Source organism: Heptranchias perlo, chromosome 13 (genome assembly GCF_035084215.1).
Source record: "Heptranchias perlo isolate sHepPer1 chromosome 13, sHepPer1.hap1, whole genome shotgun sequence".
Lineage (NCBI taxonomy): Eukaryota > Metazoa > Chordata > Chondrichthyes > Hexanchiformes > Hexanchidae > Heptranchias > Heptranchias perlo.
The window spans coordinates 11,524,431-11,543,854 of NC_090337.1; positions in this window are offsets into that span (position 1 = coordinate 11,524,431).

Genomic DNA, 19,424 nt, shown 5'->3' on the forward strand with positions numbered 1-19,424 from the left:
ATGTTATTTGGTGCTGTGATTAAATGTAGGACACATTCAGCATTGTTTTGGGGCTTATGTTACTGGCAGCTACTCTCTCTGGATTCTCAGTGGCCTTTGCTTCTCTCCAAGTGTGCACTTTCTCAAAAACCTTTTATCAAGTGGGGCTTCCTTCGACATCTGCATTGAGCACTCGCAGATCAAGCATATCATGAGTTTTTTTGTGTTTGTGTAGCTTCCAGCTATGTAAACAAGGCACATTTTCTTTGATGAGGGTTGATGTCTCTCATTACACTACAGTGCTATAAATTACAGCACAGTATAAAATGTATTATTGTCTTGCTGATTTCAAAATGGCATCGCTATTCAAAATTTTCATGTTTGGATAGTGGAAAGATAGACATCCAAATGATTTATGGATAGTGTATTAATTGATGCCCCCACACCCAATCTTTTTGAAGATTTATACTTAATATAAACAAATACTGATGATGTGGGGAGTGTCAGGTGAAAACAATCACACCCTGTTGATGGCTATGAATATGACCACTGTAACTTTCTGGCATGTTCGAGGCACTCAGTGGAGTAACATTGGGTATAAGTCACTCAACCGAGGTAATGGCTGGAATCATTCTCCTGCAAGCTGCTAATTTCTGGATGGAACTTGGGATGGGGAAGGAGGGTGGAAAATGGGATGGGGAAGCACTCTGCTGTGTGCTGACTATTTTCATGCCCATTGAAAGATAGACTTTATAGAATCATCGAAAGGTTACAGCACGGAAGGAGGCCATTCGGCCCATCGAGTCCGTGCCGGCTCTATGCAAGAGCAATCCAGCTAGTCCCACTCCCCCACCCTATCCCCATAGTCCTGCAAGTTCCCTTTTGAAGGCCATTCACCACCCCCTCGGGCAGTGCATTCCAGATCCTAACCACTCGCTGTGTAAAAAAAGTTTTTCCTCATTTCACCTTTGGTTCTTTTGTCAATCACCTTAAATCTTTGTCCTCTGGTTCTTGACCCTTCTGCCAATGGGAACAGTTTCTCTCTATCTCCTCTGTCTAGACCCTTCATGATTTTGAATACCTCTATCAAATCGCCTCGCAACCTTCTCTGCTCTAAGGAGAACAACCCCAGCTTCTCCAGTCTATCCACGTAACTAAAGTCCCTCATCCCTGGAATCATTCTAGTAAATCTCTTCTGCACCCTCTCTAAGGCCTTCACATCTTTACTAAAGTGGGGTGCCCAGAACTGGACACAATACTACATTTGTGGCCAAACCAGTGTTTTATAAAAGTTCATCATGACTTCTTTACTTTTGTACTCTATGTCCCTATTTATAAAGCCCAGGATCCTGTATGCTTTTTTATTCGCTTTCTCAACCTGCCCTGCCACCTTCAACGATTTTTGCACATATACCCCCAGATCTCTCTGTTCATGTACCCCTTTTAGAATTGTGCTCTATGGTTTATATTGCCTCTCCTTGTTCTTCCTACTGAAATGTATCACTTCGCATTTTTCAGCGTTAAATTTCAGCTGCCAAGTGTCCGCCCATGCCACCAGCCTGTCTATATCCTCTTGAAGTCTATCACTATCCTCCTCACTGTTTACTACCCTTCCAAGTTTTGTGTCATCTGCAAACTTTGAAATTGTGCCCTGTACACCCAGGTCCAAGTCATTAATATATATCAAGAAAAGCAGTGGTCCCAGTACCGACTCCTGGAAAACACCACTGTATACCTCCCTCCAGTCCGAGAAACAACCGTTCATCACTACTCTCTGTTTCCTGTCACTTAGCCAATTGTGTATCCATGTTGCTACTGACCCCTTTATTCCTTGGGCCGCAATCTTGATGACAAGCCTACCATGCAGTACTTTATCGAACACCTTTTGAAAGTCCATATATACCACATCAACTACATTGCCCTTATCTACCCTCTCTGTTGCCTCATCAAAAAACTCTATCAAGTTAGTTAAACACGATTTGCCTTTAACAAATCCGTGCTGGCTTTCCCCAATCAATCCACCCTCATCCAAGTGACTGTTAATTCTGTCCCAGATTATCGTTTCTAAAAGCTTCCCCGCCACTGAGGTTAAACTGACTGGCCTGTAGTTGCCGGGTTTATCCTTACACCCTTTTTTGAACAAGGGTGTAACATTTGCAATTCTCCAGTCCTCTGGCACCTCCCCCATATCTAAGGATGTTTGGAAGATTATGGCCAGTACCTCCGCAATTTCCACCCTTACTCCCCTCAGCAACCTAGGATGTAACCCATCCGGACTGGGTGACTTATCTACTTTAAGTACAGCCAGCCTTTCTAGTACCTTTTTTAAAAATCAATTTTTAGCCCATCCAGTATCTCAACTATATCTTCTTTTACTGAGACTCTGGCAGCTTCTTCTTCCATGGTAAAGACAGATGCAAAGTATTCATTTAGTACCTCGACCATGACCTCTGCCTCCATGAGTAGATTTCCCTTATGGTCCCTAATCAGCCCCACCCCTCTTACTACCCGTGTACTATTTATATGCCTGTAGAAGACTTTTGGATTCCTTTTTACGTTGGCCGTCAGTCTATTCTCATACGCTATCTTTGCCCCTCTTATTTCCTTTTTCACTTCCCCTCTGAACTTTGTATATTCTGCCTGGTTCTCACTTGTATTATCAACTTGACATCTGTCATAGACCCCTTTTTTCCACTTCAGCTTACTCTCTATCTCTTGTCATCCAGGGAGCTCTGGCTTTAGTTGCCCTACCTTTCTCCCTCGTGGGAATGTGCCGAGACTGTACCCGGACCATCTCCTCTTTAAAGGCCGCCCATTGTTCAGTTACAGTTTTGCCTGCCAATCTTTGATTCCAATTTACCCGGGCCCGATCAGTTCTCATCCCACTGAAATTGGCCCTCCTCCAATTGAGTATTTTTACTTTAGAGTGTTCCGTATCATATTCCATAGCTATTCTAAACCTTACTGCATTTATACAGCGCCTTTCATGTCCTCAGGTTGTCCCAAATGAAATACATTTGAAGTGTAGTCATTGTTGTTATGTAGGAAACGCGGTAACACATGCTAAGGAGTACCAGGTGTGAATTTTAGCTCATTCTGCAAAAATTCCTCCTGGAAGGATAGTAGTATGATACATATTAATGTTGAGATCTAATGCTAAAGTAATTTTCCCATGTTAACTGCTTGTTAAACAACATGCAAATCTACAGCAGACTTATTAATTTTTCATATTGTGTTAATTACCGATGTTTCAACCTACACTTAAAGCAGAGTTCACGTTGTCAGTGGAACTGCATGTTCCTCATGGTTATTGGTGACAAGAGATGTTAAGAATCATGGCTGCAGCATAAAGACTATTGTTGGGCATTTTAAAGAAGGAGGGGCAGAAACAGTAGGAGATCGCACTCAGGGAAGTCCAAAGGCATACAAGGTGGACATTCAGGGCTCGTTACTGCCCGAGACACTGAGATCACCATGTAGGTGTCATCAACCGTGACCTCAGCAAAGGCCAATGTGTGGGGAGGATTTTCCTCAGAAAATGCCCAACCTCTGACCTGTGTCAGCTCCTGCAATCAAACCTGCAGCAAAGGAGCGACAACTAGATTTCACTCCCAGTGGAAACTAGAAAGACTATTGTATTAAACTCTTATGCAACTGGCCCCTTTCAAACAACAGATGTTTTCTTTTAGGTTGCTTCTGCATGTTTACATCCAACAGTGCTGTACAACAGCAGCTGGATAGGCATCAAACACATTTTTCTCAGGGCTGTAGCATTCACTAAGGACAGGTATTGCACTCACATCACAAGCAATTTACCTCAGTGCTCTTTTTGCCAACAGAAAACGTTACTGTTCACTTGATCCTAGTGATGGTCCGCAGACACAAGCAGAAAATTAACCAAAGAACTGCTCATTTTCCAGGCAGTGTTCACGAAGCACACACCTTGATGCAATCAAAGATTCCAGAAATCTGGAACTCTCTTCCCCAAAAAGCTGTTGAGGCTGGGAGTCAAGTGAAAATTTCAAAAGTGAGATCGAGAGATTTTTGTTAGCTGAGGATATTAAGGGTTACGGAACCAAGGTGGGTAAACGGAGTTAAAATACAAATCAGTCATGATCTAATTGAATGGTGGAACAGGCTTGAGAGACTGAATGGCCTACTCCTGTTCCTATTCTACAACTATTCAAATGGGAAAACAGGGCTTCCGGGAGACATGAGCTACTTGCTCAAAATTGAACTGTTGACACCTTTGCGGAACATCAGTCTCTCATTCTAGAGGTAGAAATATAATATATTTGGACCACTGTGGGGGTGCCTTGCAGTATGAGTCAGGACAAGTGGTGAAATTAGCAGTGATCTGTTGCATGATGCACAATATTATCATTGACAGAGGTGTATGCATGCTTGACAAAGACAACAGCAGCAAGATTAGGCTCAGTAAGAGGAGAAGGAGGAGGAAATTGACCCTTTCCACAGGGGGCCAGGCATTGTTGGCTGACTCACAAAATGACGCACATTTCCCACGGAGGTCTAGCCCATAGTTCTTTCTGCACACAGAGGCACACAAATTGTTAATTCATAAACCTACATTTTCCAGGCAGCTCTTTCATCTACTAACAGAATAATGGTGTATTGTAACCATCGTGATAAACAACACATATGCCAGGAATTTCAGGAGTGGGGGTGTGGGGGGGGGGAGGGTCTCTCGATCGGGTGCTGTAACTTTGGCAGAAATCCCAGAATGGCCTACAAGCAGGGTTTCCACCAAAGTATCAGCGGTTGACCGAGAGAAGACCCGAGGAAACTCCTGACGATAAATACAGTGCTTACAATGTTCATAATTTGTTTCACTCTCAGTGAGCGTGCATGACTATCTTATCACTATGCACCCTTTGTGCTGACCCTTTACACCATGTGTATTATAGCACTGTGCAGTTTTTGGTACTCTCCTATGTGATTCCTTAGTGGAAGCAGTAAAGTTGGTGGATTCCCGATTGGGCCCCTTGCCCATGTCTCTCAACCCGATGCCAGGAATTGCCTGCCCTATTCCAACACTGGGGGCCTGCGTGCTTGCTGTGGCTTCTCCTGATCACTTATCCAGGGCAGGTGCTGTCAAGGGAATGACATTGACTCCACAACATGAAATATGACCTCAACAGTAGTAGGGGCCATTGTTGAGAGTTGTGCGTCTGAGGTTTCCCCTACGGAAGCCATCGATGGAGTACAATGCCCAATAACAGTCTGCACAGCGGACAACAATGAAGTGATGAATTAGGCATTGTTTAGGTTCACAACACTTTCAATCTCAGCTGCAACGTCTCAACCACTGAAGCAAGAGATTTACATATGAAATGACCAGCTGGTCCATCAAGCTTGCCCCATACCATGATGGCCAGACAATCATGACTAAATACTTCTTCCCCTCCCCCCCTCACCCCTGCAGCCATGTAATCTGCTAAGAGAGGCAAAAAAAGAGAGAAAAAACCCAGGGTCAATAAGGGAAAAAAATACTCTGGAAAATTCCTCTCCGACCACCTCAGGCAATTGAAACCAGGCCAGGAGATTGCATGGACCAGGTATTATTCACAAAGAGACTTACCTTCTATATGATGCCATCTCTGCACCAGTCAAGAACCAGTTCAGCTCCTTCTAGAAGGCAGAGAGACAGAGACAAGTGCCAGGCAATGACCATCTCCAACAAGAAAGAATCTAACCACCTCCCCTTCACATTCAACGGCATTACCATCACCAAAACCCCCACCATCAACATCCTGGGGGGTCACCATTGACCAGAAACTTAACTGGACCAGCCACATAAATACTGTGGCTACAAGAGCAGGTCAGAGGCTGGGTATTCTGCAGCGAGTGACTCACCTCCTGACTCCCCAAAGCCTTTCCACCATCTACAAGGCACAAGTCAGGAGTGTGATGGAATACTCTGCACTTGCCTGAATGAGTGCAGCTCCAACAACACTCGAGAAGCTCGACACCATCCAGACAAAGCAGCCCACTTGATTGGCACCACATCCACCACCCTAAACATTCACTCCCACCACCACCGGCGCACTGTGGCTGCAGTGTGCACCATCCACAGGATGCAGTGCAGCAACTCGCCAAGGCTTCTTCGACAGCACCTCCCAAACTCACGACCTTTACCACCTAGAAGGACAAGGGCAGCAGGTACAAGGGAACAACACCACCTGCACGTTCCCCTCCAAGTGACACACCATCCCGACTTGGAAATATATCGCCGTTCCTTCATCGTCGCTGGGTCAAAATCCTGGAACTCCCTTCCTAACAGCACTGTGGGAGAACCTTCACCAAACGGACTGCAGCGGTTCAAGTAGGCAGCTCACCACCACCTTCTCCAGGGCAATTAGGGATGGGCAACAAATGCTGGCCTTGCCGGCGACGCCCACATCCCATGAACGAATAATAAAAAAAAGCACCACCACACTAGCCGGCAATATATTCCAGAGGCTCACTCTCTGGGAAAAGAAAAACTGCTTAACATCCAATCTATTCATAATCTTACATGGTTTAAACTCATGTCCCATGGTCCTCCCCAATCTGTTAATCTGGAATAATCTAACAATAGGGACGCTGTCCAGCTCTTTAATTACTTTATAGACCTCTATCAGGTCACCTCTAAGTTTACACTGTTACAACTTTTTTTTTTATTCGTTCACGGGATGTGGGCGTCGCTGGTGAGGCCAGCATTTATTGCCCATCCTTAATTGCCCTTGAGAAGGTGGTGGTGAGCCGCCTTCTTGAACCGCTGCAGTCCGTGTTTTTTTTTTATTCGTTCACGGGATGTGGGCGTCGCTCGCAAGGCCGGCATTTATTGCCCATCCCTAATTGCCCTTGAGAAGGTGGTGGTGAGCCGCCTTCTTGAACCGCTGCAGTCCGTGTGGTGACGGTTCTCCCACAGTGCTGTTAGGAAGGGAGTTCCAGGATTTTGACCCAGCGACAATGAAGGAACGGCGATATATTTCCAAGTCGGGATGGTGTGTGACTTGGAGGGGAACGTGCAGGTGGTGTTGTTCCCATGCGCCTGCTGCCCTTGTCCTTCTAGGTGGTAGAGGTCGCGGGTTTGGGAGGTGCTGTCGAAGAAGCCTTGGCGAGTTGCTGCAGTGCATCCTGTGGATGGTGCACACTGCAGCCACGGTGCGCCGGTGGTGAAGGGAGTGAATGTTTAGGGTGGTGGATGTGGTGCCAATCAAGCGGGCTGCTTTATCTTGGATGGTGTCGAGCTTCTTGAGTGTTGTTGGAGCTGTACTCATCCAGGCAAGTGGAGAGTATTCCATCACACTCCTGACTTGTGCCTTGTAGATGGTGGACAGGCTTTGGGGAGTCAGGAGGTGAGTCACACGCCGCAGAATACCCAGCCTCTGACCTGCTCTCGTAGCCACAGTATTTATGTGGCTGGTCCAGTTAAGTTTCTGGTCAATGGTGACCCCCAGGATGTTGATGGTGGGGGATTCGGCGATGGTAATGCCGTTGAATGTCAAGGGGAGGTGGTTAGACTCTCTCTTGTTGGAGATGGTCATTGCCTGGCACTTATCTGGCGCGAATGTTACTTGCCACTTATCAGCCCAAGCCTGGATGTTGTCCAGGTCTTGCTGCATGCGGGCTCGGACTGCTTCATTATCTGAGGGGTTGCGAATGGAACTGAACACTGTGCAGTCATCAGCGAACATCCCCATTTCTGACCTTATGATGGAGGGAAGGTCATTGATGAAGCAGCTGAAGATGGTTGGGCCTAGGACACTGCCCTGAGGAACTCCTGCAGCAATGCCCTGGGACTGAGATGATTGGCCTCCAACAACCACTACCATCTTCCTTTGTGCTAGGTATGACTCCAGCCACTGGAGAGTTTTCCCCCTGATTCCCATTGACTTCAATTTTACTAGGGCTCCTTGGTGCCACACTCGGTCAAATGCTGCCTTGATGTCAAGGGCAGTCACTCTCACTTCACCTCTGGAATTCAGCTCTTTTGTCCATGTTTGGACCAAGGCTGTAATGAGGTCTGGAGCCGAGTGGTCCTGGCGGAACCCAAACTGAGCATCGGTGAGCAGGTTATTGGTGAGTAAGTGCCGCTTGATAGCACTGTCGACGACACCTTCCATCACTTTGCTGATGATTGAGAGTAGACTGATGGGGCGGTAATTGGCCGGATTGGATTTGTCCTGCTTTTTGTGGACAGGACATACCTGGGCAATTTTCCACATTGTCGGGTGGATGCCAGTGTTGTAGCTGTACTGGAACAGCTTGGCTAGAGGCGCAGCTAGTTCTGGAGCACAAATCTTCAGCACTACAGCTGGGATGTTGTCAGGGCCCATAGCCTTTGTTGTATCCAGTGCACTCAGCCGTTTCTTGATATCACGTGGAGTGAATCGAATTGGCCGAAGACTGGCTTCCGTGATGGTGGGGATATCGGGAGGAGGCTGAGATGGATTATCCACTCGGCACTTCTGGCTGAAGATGGTTGCAAACGCTTCAGCCTTGTCTTTTGTACTCACGTGCTGGACTCCGCCATCATTGAGAATGGGGATGTTTGCAGAGCCTCCTCCTCCCGTTCGTTGTTTAATTGTCCACCACCATTCACGACTGGATGTGGCAGGATTGCAGAGCTTTGATCTGATCCGTTTGTTGTGGAATCGCTTAGCTCTGTCTATAGCATGTTGCTTCCGTTGTTTACAATGCATGTAGTCCTGAGTTGTAGCTTCACCAGGTTGGCACCTCATTTTTAGGTACGCCTGGTGCTGCTCCTGGCATGCTCTTCTACACTCCTCATTGAACCAGGGTTGATCCCCTGGCTTGTTGGTAATGGTAGAGTGAGGAATATGCTGGGCCATGAGGTTACAGATTGTGCTGGAATACAATTCTGCTGCTGCTGATGGCCCACAGCGCCTCATGGATGCCCAGTTTTGAGCTGCTAGATCTGTTCTGAATCTATCCCATTTAGCACGGTGGTAGTGCCACACAACACGTTGGATGGTGTCCTCAGTGCGAAGACGGGATTTCATCTCCACGAGGACTGTGCGGTGGTCACTCCTACCAATACTGTCATGGACAGATGCATTTGCGACAGGTAGATTGGTGAGGACGAGGTCAAGTAAGTTTTTCCCTCGTGTTGGTTCGCTCACCACCTGCCGCAGGCCCAGTGTGGTGACGGTCCTCCCACAGTGCTGTTAGGAAGGGAGTTCCAGGATTTTGACCCAGCGACAATGAAGGAATGGCGATATATTTCCAAGTCGGGATGGTGTGTGACTTGGAGGGGAACGTGCAGGTGGTGTTGTTCCCATGTGCCTGCTGCTCTTGTCCTTCTAGGTGGTAGAGGTCGTGGGTTTGGGAGGTGCTGTCGAAGAAGCCTTGGCGAGTTGCTGCAGTGCATCCTGTAGATGGTACACACTGCAGCCACAGTGCCCCGGTGGTGAAGGGAGTGAATGTTTAGGGTGGTGGATGGGGTGCCAATAAAGCAGGCTGCTTTATCTTGGATGGTGTCGAACTTGCTTAGCTGTTCTTCTTTATGCAGCAACCAATGTTTCATGGGTTCCCCCAAGGACAGAAACGATGCAGCAGACACCTGGCCACGCAGATTGAACCTGTCGAGGGTGAGGGGTCACTTGGCACAGAGGCTAAGTGAGGACAGCAAGGATCAGACTTTGACAGGAGATTCGCTGCACTTGGAGCTGGGCAGGGTACTAGATAATGAATCGACTACCTGGTTCACCACTTCAATAGATGAGAAGGAACTTAAGCACAATGGTTTAATTATGATTGATGTCCCTAAACAATATTGTGAATCTGACTTTATCCATAAATAGTTAATAATATTACATAAGGAGTAATACAGGCTACAAAAAACACAATCCAAATTGAAGCTGATACAGTTTGTTCTCTATCTGAAAGCAGTCTCACTGATTCAGTATCCGCACCTGGTGAACTATTTCACTTTGTAATTCACAACTTGCATTTATATGGAGCCTTTAATGTAGGAAAATGAACCTGCACAGACGTGTAATCGGACAAAAATTGACAGCAAGCCAAAGGAGGAGTTATGAGGTGACTAAAAGCTTGGTCAACATAGTGGGTTTTAAGGAAGGTCTTTTGGAGCAGAGGGAGGTGGAGAAACAGAAGGGTTATGGGAGGGAATTCCAGGAGCTTAGAGCCTAGACGACTGAAGGCATGGCCACTACTGATGGGATGAAAGTACTGGAGGATTCACAAGAGGCCAGAGTTGAAGGAATGAAGAGTTCTTAGAGCGTTATCTGGCTAGAGAAGATTACAGAGATTGGGAGCAGTGTGGCCATGAAGGGACTTAAACATAAGGTTGAGAATTTTAAATTTGAGGCGTTGGGGGACCAGGAGCCAATATAGGTCAGTGAGCACAGTATGATACCGTGCATACACTACTACTCTGTGTCTACCCAAGTGCTGTTGTTCCAGACTTGGGTTCCACTGTCTCTGTGTTAGCTAACCTTCTCAGCACTGCACTGAAAAGTGACCCTACTTATCTCCCAAAATTTGCTCTCACCTCCCAAATGAATGATGGGTTGCTGAAGGTAGACAATGATCAGTAAGTAAAAGATTTTAAACTTCAATTTTTTTTTTAGGAGGGTGGGGGGGGAGTGGTGAGATAGGATGGTTATATTGGACAGAAAAAAGTAAAATAAAAGTAAATAAAAATGAAATAGGACAGAGAATGGAAGAAAAGTGGAGATGACAGAGCAGAATTAATGTTTATTTTTAGTTAATATTGTATCTTTAGTGTTTATTTTAGTAGGGTTCTTATTTAAGTAATAGCTATTCCTGATGCTTGAGTAGTTTAATATTAATGGTATGGTGTGTGAGCAGCAAATAAGCACAGCCAGTCTAGGGAGACAAGAATTTCCCTGGAGCTTTTTGAATGTAGGGTGCCTAAAATTGCCTGGGAAAAGAACAAAATGTTCCATTCCATGCAGGAGTGCTCAAGGCAATGGCATTACATGGACAGCAATCTTCCATCACACATTGTTATTTAAATAGGTTAAGAAATTAATTGGTTACACACATAAGCATTTCTTTGGCTCTCAAAGTCATTGAAAAACATTACAGCTCCCAATAACTGACCAAACTTGGCTAAGATATTTAGCGGTAGTGACTCGGTCTGTGTACTCTGGTTTTGATCAGGGTCTGGTATAATGTGAACCAAACATTTTGCCATTGCAAACTTTTCAAAAGTGTTCCATGGGAGAAAAAGGTAGGGCTTGCAGTTATATAACACCATATCAAGTTGTCAAAATATTTCAAAGTACTTCACACAGTGAATTACTTTTGGAGTGCACTGACTGTTATGTAGGGAAACATGGCAGTAATGTGTCAAAATGGCAATGAGATGAAAGCCCTGTTAATTTGTTTTTGGTGATATTGATTGATGGAAATGGTTTGACCAGGGCACTAGAAAAACTCCCTCTGTTAGCGAATCTTAAATCTCCACCTTGAAAAGGTAGATGGGGCCTTGGTTTAACATTTCCTTTAACAAGGCACCCCATGTACCTAAGCCAAGAAAGGTTAGGTGCGGGTTGGCAAGAGCCAAGTCATAGAGGCACCTAGTGTGCACAGAGGTGGGCAGCATTAACTATGTTCTATTACCATAGCAGAAGTAGAGATTTTTAAAAATTATTTTGAGAAAACCCAGTAAAGAGCAGAGGTCTACGATGCAGGACACCAATAGATTGAAGAGAAATTAGGAAGTCGCTAGGCGATGCCTAGCTCTGGATTTGAAAGCCTCAAAATGGTAGGGGGAAATAGGAGACTGCATGAATCATAGAATCATAGAAGTTACAACAAGGAAACAGGCCCTTCGGCCCAACAAGTCCATGTCGCCCAGTTTATACCACTAAGCTAGTCCCAATTGCCTGCACTTGGCCCATATCCCTCTATACCCATCTTACCCATGTAACTGTCCAAACGCTTTTTAAAAGACAAAATTGTACCCGCCTCTACTACTGCCTCTGACAGCTCGTTCCAGACACTCACCACCCTTTGAGTGAAAAAATTGCCCCTCTGGACCCTTTTGTATCTCTCCCCTCTCACCTTAAATCTATGTCCCCTCGTTATAGACTCCCCTACCTTTGGGAAAAGATTTTGACTATCTACCTTATCTATGCCCCTCATTATTTTATAGACTTCTATAAGATCACCCCTTAACCTCCTACTCTCCAGGGAAAAAAGTCTCAGTCTATCTAACCTCTCCCTATAAGTCAAACCATCAAGTCCCGGTAGCATCCTAGTAAATCTTTTCTGCACTCTTTCTAGTTTAATAATATCCTTTCTATAATAGGGTGACCAGAACTGTACACAGTATTCCAAGTGTGGCCTTACTAATGTCTTGTACAACTTCAACAAGACATCCCAACTCCTGTATTCAATGTTCTGACCAATGAAACCAAGCATGCCGAATGCCTTTTTCACCACTCTATCCACCTGTGACTCCACTTTCAAGGAGCTATGAACCTGTACTCCTAGATCTCTTTGTTCTATAACTCTCCCCAACGCCCTACCATTAACGGAGTAGGTCCTGGCCCGATTCGATCTACCAAAATGCATCACCTCACATTTATCTAAATTAAACTCCATCTGCCATTCATCGGCCCACTGGCCCAATTTATCAAGATCCCGTTGCAATCCTAGATAACCTTCTTCACTGTCCACAATGCCACCAATCTTGGTGTCATCTGCAAACTTACTAACCATGCCTCCTAAATTCTCATCCAAATCATTAATATAAATAACAAATAGCAGCGGACCCAGCACCGATCCCTGAGGCACACCGCTGGACACAGGCCTCCAGTTTGAAAAACAACCCTCTACAACCACCCTCTGTCTTCTGTTGTCAAGCCAATTTTGTATCCAATTGGCTACCTTACCTTGGATCCCGTGAGATTTAACCTTATGTAACAACCTACCATGCGGTACCTTGTCAAAGGCTTTGCTGAAGTCCATGTAGACCACATCTACTGCACAGCCCTCATCTATCTTCTTGGTTACCCCTTCAAAAAACTCAATCAAATTTGTGAGACATGATTTTCCTCTCACAAAACCATGCTGACTGTTCCTAATCAGTCCCTGCCTCTCCAAATGCCTGTAGATCCTGTCCCTCAGAATACCCTCTAACAACTTACCCACTACAGATGTCAGGCTCACCGGTCTGTAGTTCCCAGGCTTTTCCCTGCCGCCCTTCTTAAACAAAGGCACAACATTTGCTACCCTCAAATCTTCAGGCACCTCACCTGTAGCTGTCGATGATTCAAATATCTCTGCTAGGGGACCCGCAATTTCCTCCCTGACCTCCCATAACGTCCTAGGATACATTTCATCAGGTCCCGGAGATTTATCTACCTTGATGCGCGTTAAAACTTCCAGCACTTCCCTCTCTGTAATATGTACAGTCCTCAAGACATCACTATTTATTTCCCCAAGTTCCCTAACATCCATGCCTTTCTCAACCATAAATACCGATGTGAAATATTCATTCAGGATCTCACCCATCTCTTGTGGTTCCGCACATAGATGACCTTGTTGATCCTTAAGAGGCCCTACTCTCTCCCTAGTTAGTCTTTTGCCCTTTATGTATTTGTAGAAGCTCTTTGGATTCTCCTTTGCCTTATCTGCCAAAGCAATCTCATGTCCCCTTTTTGCCCTCCTGATTTCTCTCTTAACTCTACTCCGGCAATCCCTATACTCTTCAAGGGATCCACTTGATCCCAGCTGTCTATGCATGTCATATGCCTCCTTCTTCTTTTTGACTAGGGCCTCAATCTCCCGAGTCATCCAAGGTTCCCTACTTCTACCAGCCTTGCCCTTCACTTTATAAGGAATGTGCTTACCCTGGACCCTGGTTAAGTAAGGAGTTACACAGTTTTAAGACCCTGCCAGTGAGTTGGAGTAGGAGTCTGGATTTCAACATAGCAAGGATGCAGGGAGAAGGAACCATACCGTTAGCTGTTGGTTAAAGTCAAAGCGTTAGGGATTTAGGGTAAGCCCCGAGACTGGATATAAACATTGGCTGAAGGGTAGAAACAAGTACTGGTGAGAGGAGTTACGGAGAGTGGGAAGTACTGAGTAGGATGCCCTATGGATTGATATTGGCACCGCTACTGTTTCTGACTTACATTAATGATCTCGATTCAGAAGTCAAAAGTGGTAAAATTTGTAGATAATTCCAAACTATAAAAGGTACAGTGGGATACGAACGGGCACAGTGGGATACCTGCAGACAGCTCAAAATTTGCAGAATGACTTCGACAAAATATGCAAGCCGACAGAAAAATAGAATTTAATACAGAATAAACACCTGGAGCGGTGTTGAAATAATTAACGATGAATCAAAAAAAGACTCAGGGGTCTTAGTAGACTCAACACTCATAAATTGGATCACGCCCGAATCGGGGAGCGATCCCGGTACTGCTCACGCTTAAACAGACTAGAGAGGCAGGACCACGGGAAATTGGTCCGCCGGCCTCGTTTGATTATTACCGGGGAGTTGGAGGCATCAGTCGCGGTCTCAGAGGCAGCTCTACGGTCCAGGGAGACGAAAAGAGGTCGTGAGGAGAGTCCGGGGGCGGGGAGGAGCGGGGGCTGACCGGCAGCGGTGTTGGAATTTAATGTGGAGCCAGGAGGAGCAGCCGCTAGCAGTAATCTCTAGACAGTTTCATGGCTCAGAGTGTAGTCGTGTAGACACAATCTTATGGGACCAATTTGAAAGAAAACATTAAGCTGTTAATGTAGCGACATTATAAACAAGGAAACAAATGCATTCGCATAGAATTTCTCTGCTGCTTTAACTGAGACGTTAACCCATTTAAACTAAACAGGTTAGATCTTTTGTTGCAATTGTAGACAGAGGAATTTTATACACAGGTTAATGTAGCAAGTAATAAGAGCACAATTTTTTTTCCATGTCCATATTTGCTCACCCTTCTGTCAAGTGTGATTTTTGTATCCAATTCAATACGAACTGTGATGTGAAACTACACCACGTACTAAACTGACTCAGTTTGAATTCTGGAACCGTGGAGTGCAAATGTTACTGACTAAATATATCTAGACGGCTACAAAGCACAGTTAAGGGATGTTTGCTTTGGCTAAAGATGTGTAATGTTAGGCATTCCAGTAGTCACGCACGGGCCATTAGGAACAAAATAGACCCTGTTGTTCAGACTTGCATTAAGTCCCGTTAAATTTTACGAAACTACTCAAACTTTCAGCTCAGTTTAAGGTAACGTTACCCTGAGTACGAGACATCACGGCCAAAACCCTGCCGTCTGTTTCACATCACATTGAAAAAGCAGCAAGTCAATCACGTTGACTTATTTTCCCCTGAAAATATGCAAAGCTAATAGCACGGGTCCTTGTATTCTAGCTGCACTGTAGAAAAAGCAACATTATGGTAGAACTCGGAGTGTAATCTACACCAACAAGGAAACAAATGCATTGCCATAGAATTTCTCTGCTGCTTTAACTGAGACGTTAACCCATTTAAACTAAACAGGTTAGATCTTTTGTTGCAATTGTAGACAGAGGAATTTTATACACAGGTTAAAGCGCTTGTGATTTAAAAAAGGAATCTTATAACACCAGGTTATAGTCCAACAGTTTTATTTGAAAATCACAAGCTTTCCTCCTTCGTCTGACGAAGGAGAAAGCCTCCGAAAGCTTGTGATTTTAAAATAAAATTGTTGGACTATAACCTGGTGTTGTAAGATTCCTTACATTTGTCCACCCCAGTCCATCACCGGCATCTCCACATCGTGATTAACATTGTACGCCTCAAATTCTTTAGCATTTGAACACTATAAAACAGGAAAACGTACGAGCAACCTTGGGTCGTGAGTTCGAATCCCACCCATGGAAGCTGCCGGCTGGTTGTAAAAACCCAACCGGTTTCACTAATGCCCTTCAAGGGAGGGGAACCTACTGCAACCGCCAGGTCGAGCCTACACGTGACTCCAGTGCCACGGTACATTTCAGTCTCTTTATTCCCTCTGAAGTGGAAAAACAAAGAGACGAAGGCCCACTACCACCTTCTCAGGGCAAGCAATAAATGCCATTTACCTGCGTCGCTCACATCCTGAGAACAAATATTAAAACGCCCTTACTTCCGACTTCCTTCGCCTCACCATTGGAGGATGTGTCCAATCCCTAAGCTCTAAAATTCCCTCCCTAGACCTCCACCTCTCCTCCTTTAAGATGCTCCTTAAAACTTACCTCCTCCACCAAGCGCTTGGTCACCTGTCCTAATGTCTCCTTTGGATCAGTGTCAATGGTTTTTTTTTGCCTGATTATGTTCCTGTGAAGGGCCTTGGAACATTTCACTACGCATGTTGTTGTGATGAAGCCTCACTGACCCTTTCACCAACTCAAGTTGTTTGAGAACAAAAAACACCATGTGCCGCAGTGCCAACTTTGGAGTGAGACTTATATGATTGAAGAAAGATTATCAAACGATTTAAAAGCAAGGGGTAATGTGGAGTGAGATACATCAAAATAGGCTAAAGTGTGATAGGTCTGCTTATGTGCAACAGGAACCTGGTCACTGTCTTGTGGTATTGAAAAGCTATTATGTTGTAGGTTCTGCACAAGGGGTGTTGTCACTGAGGTGGGGGGATTTTTTTATAAGAGGGAATTGGTAGGAACATTTCTGCGGAAGCTCCTCTCAAAACGTTGGTCATGTTGGTTTAAGTTTACACAGCAACATGTGCTATAATTCATGTTGCGCACTTTTTTTTGCAGTGCATTTCTTAATGAAAGATTAGTTTCTCTCTCATGGCACTGTTTATGAGTTGGGATGATCTGTTTCAAAACTGGCAAACCAAATAGAGACAGAAAGTCTCAGTCAATGCACGGAACTCATCGCATGTCAGCCCACTGCCAGAAACAGCTGATCTGACAGTTGGGAACAAAGCAAAGACAGGGACAGAGACTGCTACTGGCTGCCTCAGCAGGAACACATGGGCCTCGAGTCAGTACTTGGTCTGGGCCTGAAGTTCCTGGAGGCCTGGCTTCACCATTGGAAGTGCAGTGGGGCGAGAATTCCGGCCGCCAGCCTGTCCCGGCCTTTCTCCCATCTCAGAATACCAGGGACGGGGTCATTTGCACGAAGGCAGCAAGGTGGCTCTGCCATATACGGTGCTTCCTGGGCATTCAACCTGCAGGAGCCCGAAATTTCAGGGCAGCACCTCGCCGCTATATCGAGGGCGGATCGTTCTAGTCAAAGATGTAAGAAGTGTCTGTCCCCTCCGTTGAAAAGGGGGTGGAGACCTGGCAGACCCAGGTCCTGTCTCAATTTCCACCTGGTGACCACCGAGACCCAGAAATTTCAGGACCGTTATCTTTACTCCTTTAGTGAGGCAGCAGCGCCGAAACCTGTAAATCGAATGCCTCCATTCTGTTTTTGCAATCTATTGTTGCTACTAAGTACTTGACCGATAATAACATATGATCAGCACCAATGGATAAGCCAGCAGGAAACTCCATATCAATTCTTAAGACACATTTGTATCAGCCAACATTACAAAACCATGATTTCATTAATCGAATCACTGCGTGTGCCTCTATTCACAAACCTGGTACAAGGCTTGTCGTGGACTTTACCAGATTATAATACCCATGAACTTACAATTGACATTTACTTTTGTTTATCTGACTGATTTTAAAAATACATTTTCTAAACCAACTTGAGGAACGTAGCAGGTAATAGAGACTAGGTTTCATTGTACCAGCGCACCCTTGAATTTAAATTAACGCTTTAACTGTTTGATGCTTTCAGCCACTGTGCAGCTAATAGTCTATGCAGGTTATGTGAGAGGATAAAGTGATGCAGCAATATCCTTGCTGCTCTGACACTAGGAAATGCTTCAATTGTTGAGTAGAATAGCGCACAGGCTGGGCTGTTTCACATGCCATTAATACCATGAGAACAATGTCTTTTGCTGTACTTGGAGAAGCTTTGATTCATTGAAACACACTCCTACCCATGTTATTCTCTGTAATGAGTTTGGGGGGTGGGCTACTTGCCGCCCAGGCGGACATCTTACGTTACAGATCGGCCGCCGGTTATAGAAACTGCACAATTTTAATTTCCCTTGAAATAAGTGAAAATTAAAAATCAGGCGGTTTCTATAATCCGAGGCTGACTCGTAACGTCAGATTTACGCCTGGTCCGCAGGTAGAGAATCTTCACCATGGAGTCTGTTTAAATCCACTTGGAGTATGTTTTTTCTCCCACTGTTAGCGGATGTTATGGTGGAAACTGATGGACATCAGACTCCCAAGATTAAACTGAATTAATGCTTCTCTATCCCATTCTAAAGTATGAATGGGATTAATGCTTCTCTCACATTCTAAACTGTAGTGGTTTTTGCTTTAGTGTATATTATAGGGAAATATCAGACCCAGTATAGCTTATGCCTCCTATATTAACAGAGAAATCATATAAAATACCCCATTTTGCTTAGCTTTTGTCTTTTCAATGGATTTTTGCAGACTGTTTGAAATGACGAAAAAGCCATCTGGCATTTTTCTCTTCACTAAACAGCTGTTCTCAGGCTATTAATTGCAATCAATATTAATTGAAATCACATTGCAGTGCTTCTAACTGGGGGTTAGTATATTTGATTCACAATCTTACCTGTTGATCTCCACTCTTTTAGTTTTGGTTCATCTTCTAAACTACTCACCTGTTCTCCCTTTTCAGTCCTGACAAAGGGAGTCTATCCAAAACGTTAACTAATCTCGTCCCTCTTCAGATGCTGTATATTTCCAGAATTTGCTTTATTTCACACAAAATACACCCAAGGCCAGCCATTTGGAGAGAGTGCACTGTACTGACATTAATACACCAGTGCATTACTAAGGGAGTTACTGCACTTTTGGAACACTGGATAAACACGTTGAACCAAATTCCCGTCAGCTTGTTCAGGTGGATGTAAAAGATCCCATGGCACCATTCGAGAAAAGCAGGGCAGTTCTTCCCGGTGTCCTGGCCAGCATTCATCCCTCAACCAACACCAATAAAACAGATTATCTGGTCATTGTCTTATTGCTGTTTGTGGAACCTTGCTGTGCTCAAATTAGCTGCTGCATTTCCCTACATTATAACAGCAACTGCACTTCAAAAGTACTCCAATGGCTGTGAAGCGCTTTGGGACATCCTGAGGATGTGACAGGTGCTATATAAATGCACGTTCTTTCTTTTCTTTTCCTGGCCAACATTCCACCCTCAACCAACACCATCAAAAAACAGGCAATCTGGTTATTTTTGTTCTCATTATTGTTGGTGGGATATTGCTGGTGCAGAACAGTTACTGCATTTGCCCACATAACAACAGTCACTGTACTCTAAAAGCAATTCATTGTATGAAACTCAGAGCTAACTCTTGGGGTTTTCCATTTAAGGA